We start from the raw sequence: 16469 nt of genomic DNA, 5'->3' as shown, positions 1-16469 counted from the left end.
GGTTATCTAAATTAAACACAGTGCTCCTAATGGAATGACAAGAGCCATCACACACTCCACTACCTCCTAGCAAAGCCTCTGATTGACTCAGCCCAATGGGGAAGGCACCGAGAACCCTCTGTGTGGTCCACCGCCACCCTGCGAGAAGGACTCTGAGAAGCTCCTACCTGTTTCATTTCACCAAGGCCCTAGAGCTGCGAACGCCCCCCCCCGGCAGGACTGGGGTGGTGGCAGGGTGCTGAGTCCAAAAGGACCTGCACAAAGTGCTCCTTCTCTGGCCCGCCCCCTGCAGGCTCTGCCCCTCTCTGGCTGAGTTTCACAAATGGGGGCTCTGTACACCCTCACACCCCACTTTTGCACTTTCAGTCCTCTGTCCCTTGACTGTCCCTCTTCTCATTTTTCCAGCTGATAAAGCTCAATCCCTGTCACCTCCTCTGCAAGACACGCCCTAACTATTCCCACACTTTGGGCAGAAGTGGTTTCTCCCTCCCCCGTGCTCCCACAGTAACTCGCCATGATTGTAGGAACAGAAGGCAACATTTACTGAGCACTTACTATAGGTTGGGCCAATCTGTTTCCTGAATGAACCCTCGCTGCCGTAGGCCCCATATCCCACTCTTTCCAGCCTGGTGAGGGGCAGGTGATGTGGGCTCTGAGGTGGCCTCATGAGGTCCCTAAGTGGTCCAGTCTGGAGTGAGAAGCAGCAAAATGACCCTCATATTCCTAGAGGCATAGATGTGGCCCAAGAGGCCCAGGCAAGGGGACGCTGCAGTGGGGGCCCAGGGCTCAGGCAGGGGTGCCCAAACTTTTGGAGTCTCTGGGCCCCACAAGAAGAAGAAGAGTTGTCTTGGGCCACACATTAAATATACAAACACTAAGGAAAACTGATGAGCAAAAAGTGGTTTTAAGTAAATTTACGATTTTGTGTTGGGTCACATTCATAGCCATCCCGGGCCACATGTGACCCACAGGCCGCAGGTTGGACACCCCTGGTAGACCAATGACAGCAGAGTGTGAAGAAACAAGGACCGCTCAGGGGAGGGATAGTGTGGCAGATTATATTTGCAAGGTGGCCATAAGCTGTCCCATCCCACAGACTCATATTGCCAAGAGATGTTGACGCTCCTTTCATTGAGAGGTAGGACTTATGTCCCCTCCCACTGAGTGTCATGGGTGACTATAGCACAAGGATGCCATGTGACTCCCAAGGCCATTGTACAAGGTGACACAACTTAGGCCTGATGCTTTTGGATCACTTGCTGTTAGAATGAAGCCACCGTGATGTCAGGGAGCCCAGGTGACTTGGAAAGGCTGCGTGTGGCTGTTCTAGGCCACAGACCCAAAGAGGCCCCAACCAGGAGCCAGCAGCAGGGGATGACTGAGGAGGCCTTTGAGATACCTCCAACCTCAGCCACTGTCTGCCTGCAACGCACAGGAGCCCCTGAGCAAGGACCACCTGACTGAACCCTTCAGCCCTTAGAACTGTCCAAGAGAATAACAGATTGTTATTGCTTCAAGCCACTAGTTCTGGGGTGATTGCTTATGAAACAATAGAAAACCAGCACAGATGGAGACTGAGTAGTAGGTATGGGGAGATTATGAAATGATCAAGTTAAATTTCTATTTCTTGGCAGAAGTGAAGTCTTCTAGTATAGAAATGAAGTTTCAATCTAGAAAGTCACAATTTTGCATATTTAACTTTTAGCCTGGAAGTCGTATGCTTTGTGCCAGCTGGGTGACCTTGAGCAAGTTACTTTCCCTCTCTGAGCTTCAATCTTGCTGGGGGGGAAGACTCCCCCCTTCTGGGTGGTGCTTCTTGTAATTTAACTGCTGCCCTCTCTCATGGCTGGGCACAGGTTGGGGAGCACCCTGGTCATCTCCCTTGCTACCCTCCAAATCCACTCCTGGGTCTACTTTAACACCTGAATACTTGTATGCAGCACATATGCTCACTGCCCCACTCCCCCCTTGGTGCTGGAGTGAGCCAGAAGCCATGTGACCAATGACCAGCCCTGCCTGGGTGAGCTCTCTGCTCATTATAAGTGCCTGCCACCTTTGCCTCCCTCCTTTCCAAGGACAGCTCAGCAGGCGCTTAATTTGGGGCAGAACTAAAGCAACCAGAAATCAGCTCTCATCCCATCCCCCACTCCATTTACCCACAGTAGGACACCTGTCTTCTCATACCGCCCCCTGTGACCAGGATGGAGACAGAGACCTTTCCCTCCAGGGGGTGTTGAGGCTTCTGGTCTGTCACCTCTTCTGCTGGTTGGTTAGTCTAAACACTTGCCATTAGTCCACATAACAGTGTCCTGTGTATTGAGCACTGATTGTGTAACGAGCAGACACTTTACACATACATCTCAATCGATCCCTACTAAATCCCTGAGGTAGGCACTACAATAAGGTCAATTTGATAGAAGAGAAACCGAGGGGCAAATAGACCACTTTTCCTGCGATGCAGCTGGGCTGGAATCAGACCAGCCTGACTCCCAGGGCTCCCTATAATCAAGGGCTATGAAAACAGCCTCCAAATTCAAGTGCCATCTTGTCCAGTGCTCCATGGAAAGCATCCTGTTGTTCTGATGAATAGAGAGGCAAATAGACCTCTTCGTTTGTTCACTGAGCGCCTGTTAAATACTGGCTATTCCAGATGAAGGGGTAGAGCAGTAAGCAAAAGGAAGTCCCTGCCCTTGCAGAGGTCACAATCTAGGGGCCCAGAGAAGTGCTGTCAATTGCCTGGAGTTCCGCAGCTGGTACGTAGCCGTATCTGTGAACCAACACGAAGCAGAGGGGGTTGTTAGAGGTATAGGTCCCATCTGACAAGCCAGAGTCAGGCCAGCCAGGGCCTGGAGGGCAGGAACCACTTTGACAACAGACCAACCGGTGTTTCAATCCCATTGCTGCCACATCCTCACTTTGCGACCCCTTGGGCAAGTCCCCACACTTCTCTGAGCCCCTGTTTGCTGCTGAGTGAATGGGGACAGTGAGGCCCACGGTGAGATATTTGGGAGGGGAAAATGAGATCGGGCAAGTGCTAGGGACTGACTCGTCCTCCTCTCCTGGTGAGGGTTTCAGTCTTCCTCTGCTTCTCTTTGTGGGCCATGTAGACCGTGGTCAACCCTAATGAACTTGGAAGAGATCTGGGCATAATGTGGTCAGATTAGCCACCTATTGTCTGATACTCTCAACTCATTCCTGGGGTCCTGGGGCAAGAGTGGCAAGGCTTTGGTGTGGCTAGGCAGATTAATGGTAAAACATTATAGCACACAAAGCACAAATTATATGAAAGAAAAAATTAAAAGTAATTCTGGCAGTAAATGGAGGATAGCTCACAAGGGGGTATAGCTATCACCACGATAATGCTGTATAACAAACCACCCCAAAACTCAGTGGCTTAAAACATAGCTGTTTATTCTCACAGGTATGCAGGCGGGATGGTTTTGGTCCGCATGACTCTAAGTCTTCTCCCGGGAGCAGTGGGTAAGTTGAGGTCTATCCTCACGGCAATCGCAGAAGCACAAGAAGGCAAGTCTCAGGTTTGGAACTGGCCCACTTCTGCTTCATTCCACTGGCCAAAGGAAGTCAATGGCCCAAGTTAAGGGGCAGGGAAATCCATTCCATCCATGATGAAGTCCTGGCAAGGGTGTGACTGCAGGAAGGGGTGAAGACTTGGGACCAATTCTCGATTACGACAGGAGGAAGTAGGGAGGTAGTGCGTCCAATTAAGAGATCTCTGAAGACATCCAGGTGTGCAGTAATGAGAGTATGAACCAGCCTGATAGCAGTGGAAGTGATGAGAAATACCTGTTGGGTAAAAGAACACTCCTACACCTTGCTATGGTCTGAATGTTTGTGTCTTGCCCTCCCCCCAAATTATTATGTTGAAATTCTAATTTCAATGTGAGGGTATCAGAAGGTGGGGCCTTTGGGAGGTGATTAGGCCATGAGGGTGGGGCTCTCCTGAGTGGGATTAGTGCTCTTATACAAGAGACCCCTGCAGGGCTCCATTGCCCCTTTCCAGCTCTGGTGAACAAACACAATGAGAAGTCTGCAATCTGGAAGAGCACCCTCCCCTGACTATACTGGCACCAGGATCTCAGACGTCCAGCCTCCAGAGCAGTGTGAAATAAATTTCTGTTGTTTATAAGCTACCCAGTCTGTGGTATTTTATTATAGCAGCCTGAGAAGACTAAGACGTACCTTGACCATTAATTTCACTTCTGAGAATTCATGCTGAAAACAATTTAAAACCTGAAGATGTTCATTGTAGCATTGCTTACAATAATGAAATGCTGGAAACCATTTAAATATGCATGAAATATAACCCCCTCTCCCTCAGGCCTTAGAGCATATAGCTGAAAGAGACTGAACTTTGGATTCAGATAAACCTGGGTTCAAATCCAGCTCTACCACTTTTGGGATGTGTGATCCTAGGTAATTCACTGCACCTCTCTGAGCCTCAGGTGTGAAGGTGGGATAGAAAAACTCATAACTTTATAGAGAAAGACAGAGAAAGGTCACTGACATCAGGAAAGACTTCCTAGACAAGCAGCACACTGGTGGCGGAAGGAGGGATATGATTTGTAGAGGCAGAGATGGACGGTAGTCACCCTCATTGAAGGGATGACACGATAAAGGCCTGGTGGCAGGAACAACATGCGGGTCTAGGAAAGTGGACAAACTGTAGGCCTGGAGTTGAGATACTGGGATGAGGAGCGTTAGAGAAGAGGTGGGGTGGGATTGGGGGACCTGACCATGACAGACTGAATTCTGGGCCTGGAGACAGGGGACTGTGGGGGTGGGGATGGTCCTCGAGTTGTAAGTGTGGCCCCACTTTGGCCTTGACCATTGTTTAATTGGCTGTGACCTGGGTAGTCCCTTCTGGATCACTAGGCATTCTTTTGTTTAAAGCATAGTTCATTATGTTAATGGACTTCCCTTCAGTTTTGGTTTCAGAGAGGCAACGGACAGTGGGTGTCCTGTCAATCAAATTCCTTACTTGGCATTTGATGCCATTGTCCCATTCAGGCCCTGCATGTGTCTTTGAATGTTCTTATCTTTGAATCTAAGACTCTATGTCTGTGTGTATCCCTATTGTGTGTTCCTGTGTGTCTGTCTTATTTCTCTGTACGTCCTCATGTGTGTCGATATATCTTCGGTGTCTTTGCATGTGTCTGTGTGTGTGTCTTTGTGTATATCTGAGTCCCTACGTTAGTCTCCACATGTATATATACAACTGTGTGTGCTGAATGTGTGACATTTTCACCACCTTCCCAGCATCCCACTTCTTACTCACTCCATTCTATTTTAGAAGATGGCAACCCTGGCTTCTGTCCAGCATGGACCAGCCTGGTGCCTATGACCCAGCCAAGGCAGAACAGCACTCAGCCCAGAGGGAGTGTGTTAGGACTTTGTAGAGCATGCCTGAAACCCACACTCATGTCATCCTGATGGCGGCAGTGAATCTATTTGCAACTTCTCTGGATAACAACTGAAAAATGACTGTCTGTAAGTGTGGGGAGGGCTTCTCTTTGCACAACTTCAGCTAGCATTTATTAAACTTTTTTTTTAATTTCTTGTAATTTCTCTGTTGAACTCATCAGCTCATCAATCATGGGGCACCTTCAGTACGAAGTGCATCATCAGCATTGTCACACATCATCCAACCACACCCGCCCCCTTAGAGCAAACAGTGTCTTAATGTCCCATGCCCTCCCCAGGCAATGTACCTGAAAAGGTCAAGCTTGTTGCTCATCAGAATGTTGTCATCCCTGCATCCCTCTCTCTGTGTTGTGGAACGCTGGTTATAATTGCCGGGCCTAGACTATGGCAGAGGGGGCTTGAAAGCATGTTCACAGGGAACAGTGTTCAAGTTTATATGAACAGGGCCTTTAGAGGTCCCTTGTGCTAGATCTATCTGACCCTCCTGATCCACTCTTCCACCATTCCCACCCTGGCCCGGGCCTGGGAAGATAACCTTTTTCAATGGCTCCCTTGGCTCCTGGTTTTCTGTTGGGTTCTGCCAATGTGAGTCTCAGAGGAGATCAGAGGGTGGGAGAAAAAAGGGGCTGTAGCATTTAACCTCCTGGTTCCTTCTCTGCAGGGCCTTTCAACTGAAGGTCACAGCTTCTGTGAAGACCCTTTCCATCCAGCCCCCTCTTACTCTGGGTTCTGGTCACTGCTGCCCCTTTAGGCTGAGAGGTGCTAACTGTTCTCCTCACATTTCCTGGGTATGTCACTATCCCCATGCACTCTGCCCATACTTACATGAATAGCCCTTTTATTAAATAGTCCTCAAAGTACCCAGTTTGAGGATGCCATGCATTTCCTGGCAAGACTCTCACCAATGCACTCTTTCTTCCCACACCATAAGCAGGCACACTTTTGTTGTTTTAATTTTTTTAATTAACTGTATTTGTTTCGGATGACCAAAGTGCCCATTGGAGAAAAGTCAGAAAATAAAAAGCTGTCGTTTACCAGAGACCCACTCTGTTTCAGGCAGGCATGACGCCAGGCACATCCCGCATTTCTTTACAACACCCTGTGAGGTTCATTTTGCTGCCCCTCTGGTTCAGAGGTGACATTAGCTGCCCACAGTCACATATCAAAGGAGTGGCGGGCCCAGGAGTGGAAGCCAGGTCTGTGAGATGCCAGAGTCCTCTCTGTGGCCCTGCCCCTATCCTCAGAAGCCCTTGCTTATCTGAGCATCATTCGAGACTGTCCTGGATAGCTCTCTGGCCCCAAAACCAATTAAAGAAAGTCTATTTGCTGCAGCCAGCTGGGTCCTCAGAGTAGCCCTGGAGATGCACCCAGTTCTGGCCTTTGGCATGGCCAGACCCAGGATGCTTGGGATATTGTAGATGGCTCTGGCCCACTTCTCTGCCCCAGCTGTGGGCTAGAGTTAAGAGAACCCCTTACTTGTGATTTCTCCCCTCAGAATCCATGACCCAGATCTGTGCCCACAAGTGAGTCATGGCTAAGCAACGATGGAGGTGTCAGAAATAGAGTGCTGGGTGGGTACACAGGGAGGGGAGGGAGTCTTACACTTGGGCAGCTCCACTCCTCCACCCGCACATGGTGTCCCCTCCCAAGAGCCTTACCCACCCCTCTTCTCCAGCTTTTATAATATTACTCATTCTTTAGGGCTCTGATCAGCCCCACTTCAAATCTGACTGGACGTCTCCAGTCCTTAAAGGTATCTTCCTACATAACACATCATTGGTGCTATGTGTTTTGGCACATAATTGTCTTCTAGTTGTTTATATTGTTGTTTTGTCTCCCAAATGCCCTGGAGCTCCACAGGGCAACATATGCTGACAGAACCCAACTCCTGCTCACTTGGCTGAAAAGTGGATTCATTGCTCCACAGGAAGACCAACAGCTCAAGGCCAACAGCAAGGCCTTGCAAGAGTCCAGGCAGCAGGGACTTTTCAACCATCTCATCCCACTGCTGTCACTGCTACCAACACAAATGTCCCTCCAACAACTCTGGAACTTGCGCCACGTGTTGACCCCTCATTCTGGGAGGTGGGGCAGAGTGACAGGCATCCCTTCAAGGCCACACAGGGCAGGGATAAGGTAATTCCCCAGAAGGAAAGAGGGGTGCCTCTGCTGACTAGAAGCCAGAAGTGGGTGCTGGCAGCCAAAGGATTATGGTGTCCACTCCAGGCCCCAAAGTGGGTTCTCACGAGGCAATAGGAAAGAATATTTGGACTCTCAGGATGGGCAGCAGGTGTCCTGTTGGGCCAAACTGAAGGTCTCTGTCAGCACCCACTGGGCCCCTCTCCCTCCACCTGTCATTACCCTGACTCATGGCCCAGTGTTAGCAGCAGATTAATACCTACTCCCTGACTTGCAATACTTGGGGTATGGGCTGCACGGATTCTGAGGACAAGCTCTAATTAGCTCGGAACATTGGGATAGAGGCTGCTTGTGGCTGACAATGAGATAAATGCACCTAAATGACCAAGGTGATTTGGACTTGGTTTTCATTTTTCTCCTGTAATAAGAGAGGCGATGGCAGGGGTGGGGTTTGTTATCTCTAGTGGGTCTGATGGATGAGGAGGTGTCTGATCCGCCACTGACTGTGGCTCACAGGCGGAAAGCCATCCATCAGGTGCACCGGCCCCAGCCCCGGCCTGGCCCACCCAAAGTATGTCTGTCCCCAGCAGAATTAGCACACATCCTCTGGAGACGATCCACAGATAAGCTTCATGATATTTCAAAAGTCAGAGTCTCATTTTCTCTATTATGGGCTTTGAGATATCACATACTGTGTTGAAGGGTGGTTTCAGGTATTTATGCTTTATCCTTCAAAATACTTTCTATTAAAAATACAAATTCCATTTTTAAAAAGTTTCTTTAATTTAGTGAGAAGATATAACCAAGAAATATAAAGAAAATTTTGTAAAGGGGATAATTCTCCTTGATAATTATCAAGTAATTTTGGTAAAAGGGGATAATTTTGTAAAGGGGATAAATTTTGTAAAGGGGAAAAATTCTCTGTATTTATCAGCATCCTAACATGTTAGCTATTCTCATCTGGGCATATTCCCTTTCAGTGGGGTAGAGTGGAAAAAGCTATGGAAAAACATATACTAGAGTTCAAATCCAGGTATGTTCCTTTACTTCCTGGCTGTGTGACTTTGAATAAATAAGTCACTTTACCTCTCTGAGCCTTCGTTTCTTTATTTTGTGTATTTATTTATTTTTTGTAATTGAATATAAAACTTATTTATTATTATTTTTAAATTAAATTTCTTGGGGTGACATTGGTTAGTAAGACTATATAGGTTTCGAGTGTACAATTCTATTATACATGCCTTCGTTTCTTTAAATAGGCAGCGTCATTCTGACGCTGTGCAGGGCACCCAGGAGCTGGTTTCTCTACCCGAGTCCTTCTCTCCTGTCCTTCTCCAGTGTTCATCTTTTCCTCAGCTCCCACTCTCCCACTGTGTGCTAAGCTCTTTGGGAGATGAACACACACACTCTGTCCTCAAGGAGATTTCTTCTCTTATAGTAACACATGCTAATTCACCAGAATAACCTAGCAGAGAGCAGAGAATGGAAGAGTAAACAGGTAAGTTTTGAAGGAGGCAGTAAGGACATCTTATTCATGAGTGGAACGTTAGATCTAAAGCCATATTTCCTTATTAGATGGGGTCGCCAGTGACCGAATGGATGGAAGGTGATCACTAGATCATCTGCCCGCAACTAAACCACAGGTACAAGTGCCACACAGGTACATATTGACCTGTATATCTGGGCCCAAACACACATGCACACCATATAGACACAGACCCACAATGCATATAAACATGTGCACATGTACACACATGTGCACACAAGGCATAGATAGATAAGTATGGATGTGTACACACCATACATACAACTATATATATGTACATGCATGCAGAGATGTGTGCACAAACACCTTTGTGCACAAGTCCATGGCAGCCGAATATATCAGACAACACACTCCAGAGCTGACTCCTGTGCATCCAGCTCCACGCCAGCCCTTTGGGATGGCGGCATCCCTGCAGCCCCCAGTGCCCTCCCTGAGCACGATCTCCTCTTAGCAATCTCCAGCTGGGCAGGAAATTGCTCTTTGGAAGCAATCTGGACCACACAGAACTGCAACTGGCCTCTCATCACAAATGTAAGACCTCATGGGGGCACAGGGTCTGGGTTGGTGGGGGCTCATGGCTTCAGCTTGTTAGACTAGACTATGAATGTGGAAGCCTTCTCTGGCCCTGAGCCCAGACAGGGGCAGGCTCTGCCTGGCTTCTCACTGGGGAAGGGGGGCAGGGGCCAGCAGCTCTGCTTATGAGGGGGAGTGAAAACAGGTCCTCTATCAGCTTGAGCTCATCTCCTTCTAATTCTGCTTATCTTGACTCTCTCCATCCTTCAGGGCTTGACTTCTCCCTTCTGCCTCCAGGAAGCTTTCTCTGATTGTGTTGGCCCTCAGGTCTCTCCTTGTACAACTCTAAGACTGATCCCTAGTTTGTTCCTCCTTCTAGTAAGTATCTTGACTTTCTCATGTGTGTCCAAAGGTGATAGAGGGAGGCTACCCTTGTGCTTTCTCACCTCAAAAGACAGGGCCAGGCAACTTGCACTCACTTTCTCTAGGCTGAATGCATTTATCCAGGTAGTTATTAATTTAACAAATCTTTACTAAGTGTCTCCTGTGTGCCTGAAACTGGATAAACAGCAGGAGACAAGTAGCTGTCTACTTGAAGCTGAGGTTCTGGTGTGAACGGCAGATAATAAACAAGTAGTAAGGAAACACCCAACTTCACTTGACAAAGGCTGGAAAAGAAGAGAAAGTGTGACGGGCAGGTATTCTAGCCAGGATGGTCAGAGGAAGCCTTCTGGCATGCCCTTTCATCCAAAGTAACTCCAAGACTTGTCCAATAAGCCATCCCCACCCCAGGGCCTTTGGGCACATGGTACATTGTAATACAGCTTATGTGGACACATCCTTCTACCTCCCAGGCTGCTAACGTCTTTAGAGTAGTGTCCCTGTCTGGATCCTCTCTACAACTCAATACATTACCTGCTCAGGAAATGTTTATTAAATGAATGAATGAAATGATAAATTTTTATATGTTTTAATTGATTTGAGGGGGTTGTGGGAAGAGAAAGAGAGAGATCAATTTGTTGTTCCAGTTATTTATTGCATTCATTGGTTGCTTCTTACCTGTGCCTTGACTAGGGATCAAACTCACAACCTTGTCATATTGGGACAATGCTCCAACCAACTGAGCTACCTATCCAGGCCTGAAAGGATGAGTGAATGAATGAATGAATGGGCATTTGCAGCAGGCTCATAAGAATGAGTAAGTGGCCCTCACCAGGTTGACGTTTCTCTCTCCCTCTCTCTAAAATCAATCAATAAATAAACATTTTTAAAAAATGAATAAGTGGCCCACAGGTGGCAGGGGGAAAGGAGAGGGACAAAAACAAAGGAGGTGTGGAATTGCACAGAATGTTTGTAAAATGAGTTTCATTGGGTGAGGTTGAGGGGGATCTGGACATGGAGTCAGGGGAGAGCTGTCAGGAGAGGAGCCTAGATCGTGCTCAAGTTGTGAAGGGTCTTGAATGCCAGGCTAAGGTGTTGATCCTACGCGCAGCATGGAAACAATGCAAGGTTCGCTCTCCCAAGTATTCCGTGACACCTATTGCATTGCCTACATGCAGTTGGCACTTAATAAATGTGTTTGGAATTGAAGGGTCCTGGAGGGAATCAACTGAGTTAGCTCTTCTTTGTTGGCAGTTGGACAGTGACCAAGGGTAACCTACATGGAATTAAAGTAGCAGCTGCCAGAAGTCCCTTGGAACCCAAATAGTACTCCCTTTCCACCAAGGTGTCTGAAATTCCTCCGTTAGAGGGTCATTTCTCAGGGGCCTAATGTTATTTACAGTCAGGCTTCCCCAACTTTCTAGAAAAGATAATACTCTCTCAATGGCAATTTACTGCTGCCAAGACCAGAACTAGATCCTGGGGGTCAGAGTGGGACATGGGATGAAAGGTAGAACCCAGTCTTCCAGCCAGAGTTTGGTTACATTTAGCTCTTTTGGAGAAAACCCTGACCCAGGCAGTGTGAAGAGGAGACACTGAGTAGGACCCTGGTTATGAGGTTGTTGCTAATTCACTGAGGGACACAGGCCGGCCTTTCCTCTCTCTCTCACTCTTGGTTTCCTCATTCATGCAATGGGTACATAGGAGACCTGTGTTTTACTGGCTTAACATTCAGCTTCTCTTCTAGTAGGTGGTCCCCAATATGCCTTTGGGAAAGCCCCTCAGTCCATGCTGCTCAGATGGGATCGACTCCTCCCTCCAACCCTGGGGTTGGCTAATCTGAATCACAGGGACCTTTCCAGGAATGAGCATGTGACCCAGGCAGGGCCAAGGAGGGCTGACCTTGGGAGTTTTAGAAAAGAGAAGGACTCTTTGGCTTTTAGGTTAACTCACCAGGGAAAATGAGATCCTGGGGATGCCTATGGCCACTTCACCTGTGAGGACAGTCAGCCTGAGAATGAAACCATCTAGAGAAAAGTCAAGATAACAGATGGAGAAAAGGGACAGACTCCTCGTGGTGTCATTCGAGCCTTAGGATTCTGCCATGCCTGCAGCTAGTCCTAGGCCCATGTACTGTTGGATACGTGCAGCATCACATCCCCTTTTTATTTTCTTATGCCAGTCAGGGCTGTGTTTTCTCTCACTTGCATCTGGTCAGGCGCCTTGCCCAGGAAGGAGGCTCTTTCTGAGGACTGTGCAGTTTTCTGTGGAGCAGGCAATTTGGGAGGCATCCACATACAGCTAGGCACAGTGTGGGGGACAAGGAGACCTTGGGGAAGGACACGGGGTGAGGGCAAACTCGTGCTGAGCCCGGTGGAGTGCACTCATTTCCCAGGCACGCAGAGCAGGAGGAGAGCCCAAGGACAGGTGGACAGAACAGGGGGAGGGAGGCAGGGGCCAGGGTGTCCCGGACGCTCCTCCCTTGGCTTGGCCAGTTCCCTCTTGCCCCTTTACACTCACCATTCACTGAGCAGCAAGAGGGATGGTCTGGGAGATTAAATTAGATCGCATCTCTTCCTTGCTTTAAACCCTTTATTTTCCCAGTGTCCTTAGAATAAACTCAAACTCCTTATTCTTCATTGGCAACAGGCCCCATAACACGACCCCTTCCCACTTTTTCTTATCATGTACTCCACCCCAACCAATACCCATCGTGTGCCCCGGGTCTAGAACCATGCTTGACACCTGGGCACGTACTGGAAACACTTGTTGAATAAAGACATCGGTGATTGAAACAAGAACCGCAAAGTGTTCTGGGGTTCAGCATCAACAAAGCTAATGGGAAAGGGGAATCAGGATTAGAGAGATTTCCGGAGCAGGTTTCTATGGGAAAGTAACAAAAATAAAATGGACTCATTCCTGAGATGATTTTTATGATCTTGGAGAAAAGAAAACCTTTATTATTTTGACAATAAAAGGAGACTATAAAGGAAATAACCGAGTATATACAGGATCTGGCACAAACAACACCCCTTTTTATTACAAAATCTTTTATTACAAAATCATAATTATGTAATTCTGTAACATAACAATATCACACTCAAGCACACCATATGAAATTTTAGGTGAAATTTTCAAATTAAAACTATAAGTTACTACAACCATGCTATTACCCTACCAACCACACTCAAGCAGGACTTGCTTCTGTCGGACCATGTGTAAGGTGCTACTATTGTAATTGAAAGTCACCATGTGGTAGACGCACAGCCTACACGTGATAAAGCTGCATAGACCAAACTGCATACGCACTTGCGTGTGCACACATGACAGGACTAAGTACAAGTACAACTGGGGGGTCTAAACAAGATCAGAGTGTTGTACCAGTGTCAGTGTCCTGGTTGTAATATTGTACTACATAGTTTTTTATTTTTTAAAGTATATTTTATTGATTATGCTATTAGAGTTTCCCATTTTTTTCTCCCCTCTTATTCCCCTCCACCCTGCACATCCCCTCCCACCAGCATTCCTCCCCTTAGCTGATGTCCATGGGTCCTACATATAAGGTCTTTGGCTTCTCCATTTCCCATACTATCCTTAACCTCCTCCTGTCTATTTTGTACCTACCCTTTATGCTTCATATTCCCTGTACCTTTCCCCCAGTCTCCTCCTCCCCCTCTCCGCTGATAACCCTCCATGTATTATTCTTTATTTCTGTGATTCTGTTCCTGTTCTAGTTGTTTGGTTAGTTTGTTTTGGTTTCTGTTTTTGTGTTTTTAGGTTTCATTATTGATAGTTGTAAGTTTGTTGTCATTTTATGGTTCATATTTTTGATATCTTCTTTTTCTCAGATAAGTCCCTTTAACATTTCATAAAATAAGGGCTTGGTGATGATGAACTCCTTTAACTTGACCTTATCTGGGAAGCACTTTATCTACCCTTCCATTCTAAATGATAGCTTTGCTGGATAGAGTAATCTTGGATGTAGGTCCTTGCCTTTCATGAGTTCAGATACTTCTTTCCAGCCCCTTCTTGCCTGTAAGATTTCTTTTGAGAAATCATCTGATAGACTTATGGGAACTCCTTTGTAGGTAACTGTGTCCTTTTCTCTTGTTGCTTTTAAGATTCTCTCCTTCTCATTAATCTTGGATAATGTAATTATGATGTGCCTTGGTGTGTGCTTCCTTGAGTCCAGCTTCTTTGGGACTCTCTCAGTTTTCCGGACTTCCTGGAAGTCTATTTCCTCTGCCATATTGGGAAAGTTCTCCTTCGTTATATTTTCCAGTAAGTTTTCAATTTCTTGTTCTTCTTCTTCTCCTTCTGGCACCCCTATGATTTGGATGTTGGAACTTTTAAAGATGTCCTGAAGGTTCCTAAGCTTCTCCTCATTTTTAAAAATTCTTGTTTCTTTATTTTGTTCTGGGTGAATGGTTGTTTCTTCCTTCTGCTCTACATTGTTAATGTGAGTCTCGCTTTCCTTCCTTTCACTGTTGGTTCCCTGTATATTTTTCTTAATTTCACTTTGCATAGCCTTCACTTTTTCCTCTATTTTGTGACTGTACTCAATCATTTCTGTGAGCATCCTGATTACCAGTGTTTTGAACTCTGCATCTGATAGGTTGGCTATCTCTTCATCACTTAGTTCTATTTTTGGAGCTTTGATCTGTTCTTTCATTAGGGCCATCTTTTTTGTGTGTCCACACAGTGGTACATAGCAAGGGACAGAGCTTTAGGTTTTCACCATGGCAGGGCAACCCACAAGGCTGCATTGTTGTAGGCTGTATGTTGGCGGGGGCAGGGGGTCAGAGAGGGAACAGTGCCAGTTCCTTGGCTCTTGGCAGCTTTCAGTCACTTTCCCCACTACCTACAAGCAAACTGGGCTCTCCTGGTGCTGATTCCAGGGTGGGTGGGTTTGTGTACATTCTAGGACCCTGGGGGTCTCTCCAACAAACTCTTCTGTGAGGCTGGAAGTTTCTCCCACTGCTTCAACCCCCAGAGGTTTTTACAGCCAGAGGTTTTGAGGCTTTATTTCTTCACACTGGAACCCTGGGTTGTGCAGTCTGCTTTGCACACAAATGTGGGACCACTTGGTCTGCCAGCCACCGCCTTGCCACACATCCTCTTTACCCGGGCTGCCCATCTCTATCCCTCCTACCAGTCTGGATGAATGGTTCTTCTTTAACCCCTTGGTTGTCAGACTTCCATACAGTTCAATTTTGTCAGTTCTGTTTTTTTTGTTTTTAAATTTGTTGTCATTTTGGTTGTGGGAGGAAGCAAAGTGTGTCTACTTATGCCTCCATATTTGCCAGAACTGTACTATGTAGTTTTAAAAAAAATTATTTATTTATTTGAGACAGACAGACAGACAGACAGACATCTGTTTCAAGATGAAAGGATGTCAATTTGTTGTTCTACTTAGGTATGCATTCATTGGTTGATTCTGGTATGTGTCCTGACTGGGAATCAAATCTGCAACCTTGGTGTATCAGGATGATGTTCTAAACAACTGAACTACCCACCAGGGCCAGTGTACTATGTACTTTTGTAAGATGGAATCTTTAGGAGAAGCTGGGCAAAAGGTACCCATGATCTCTTTGTATTAGTCCTTACAATTGCATGTGAATCTATAATGCTCTCAAAATGAAAAGTTTAATAAAAAATTAAAATACCATAAAAAATTAAAAGGTAAGCTGGGAGGGGCTGCTTCAGGGCCTTCTGTTGCTCAGAACCAATAAAGATCCTAAAATATCTAGAGGATATTTCTGAACAGGGAACAGAGGGGCTTTGAGACAGAACTCAAGGGAGGTGGATCTGGAACATCAGAGCCCACCCAGAAACTCAACGGACCTCCTGCAGGAAGGGAGATACATGTGTGTGTGCATGTGTGTTGGGGTGAGGGTAGGCACTGGGAGTTAGAAATAGTGCAGAAACTTGCCACTAAATTATCCCATTATTCATTTTCCAAAGCACAGCTATATAAATCTGATCATCAACTACAGTACAAATACATTTGTATTGTCAGAGAAAAAAAAGTTAAAAAATATAGCCCTGGCTGGGAGCTCAGGTGGTTAGAGCATCATCCCCGTAACCAAAGTTATAGGTCACATACAAGATTCAACCAATAGATGCATAAAGAAAGTGAAACAACAAATTATGTTTCTTTCTCTCTCTCATCAGTTAAAAAAAGAAAAAGAAAAATATATGCAACATAATGACTAGACTCTCAGCTCTCTGTTTTGAATGTAGGCTTTATTATTATTTAGGCATTGTGAGGCCAGTTGATCAGGAGATGACCGCTATTGGAAAGGTAGCTTATTACCCACAATTCCCATGAAAAGGGGGCACACTGCACCATGCAGGGCCACATGGGGAAGCATGAGGGTCTATCAGGAGGCAGAGGGAGCAGGGAGTGGGACAAAAGATGGGCAAGAGCCTTTATTGTGGCTTCTGC

The sequence above is a fragment of the Phyllostomus hastatus genome, unplaced genomic scaffold, assembly GCF_019186645.2.
Source record: "Phyllostomus hastatus isolate PE091 unplaced genomic scaffold, TTU_PhHast_1.1 phas_contig_16, whole genome shotgun sequence".
Lineage (NCBI taxonomy): Eukaryota > Metazoa > Chordata > Mammalia > Chiroptera > Phyllostomidae > Phyllostomus > Phyllostomus hastatus.
Note: the sequence above shows the minus strand (reverse complement) of the source record.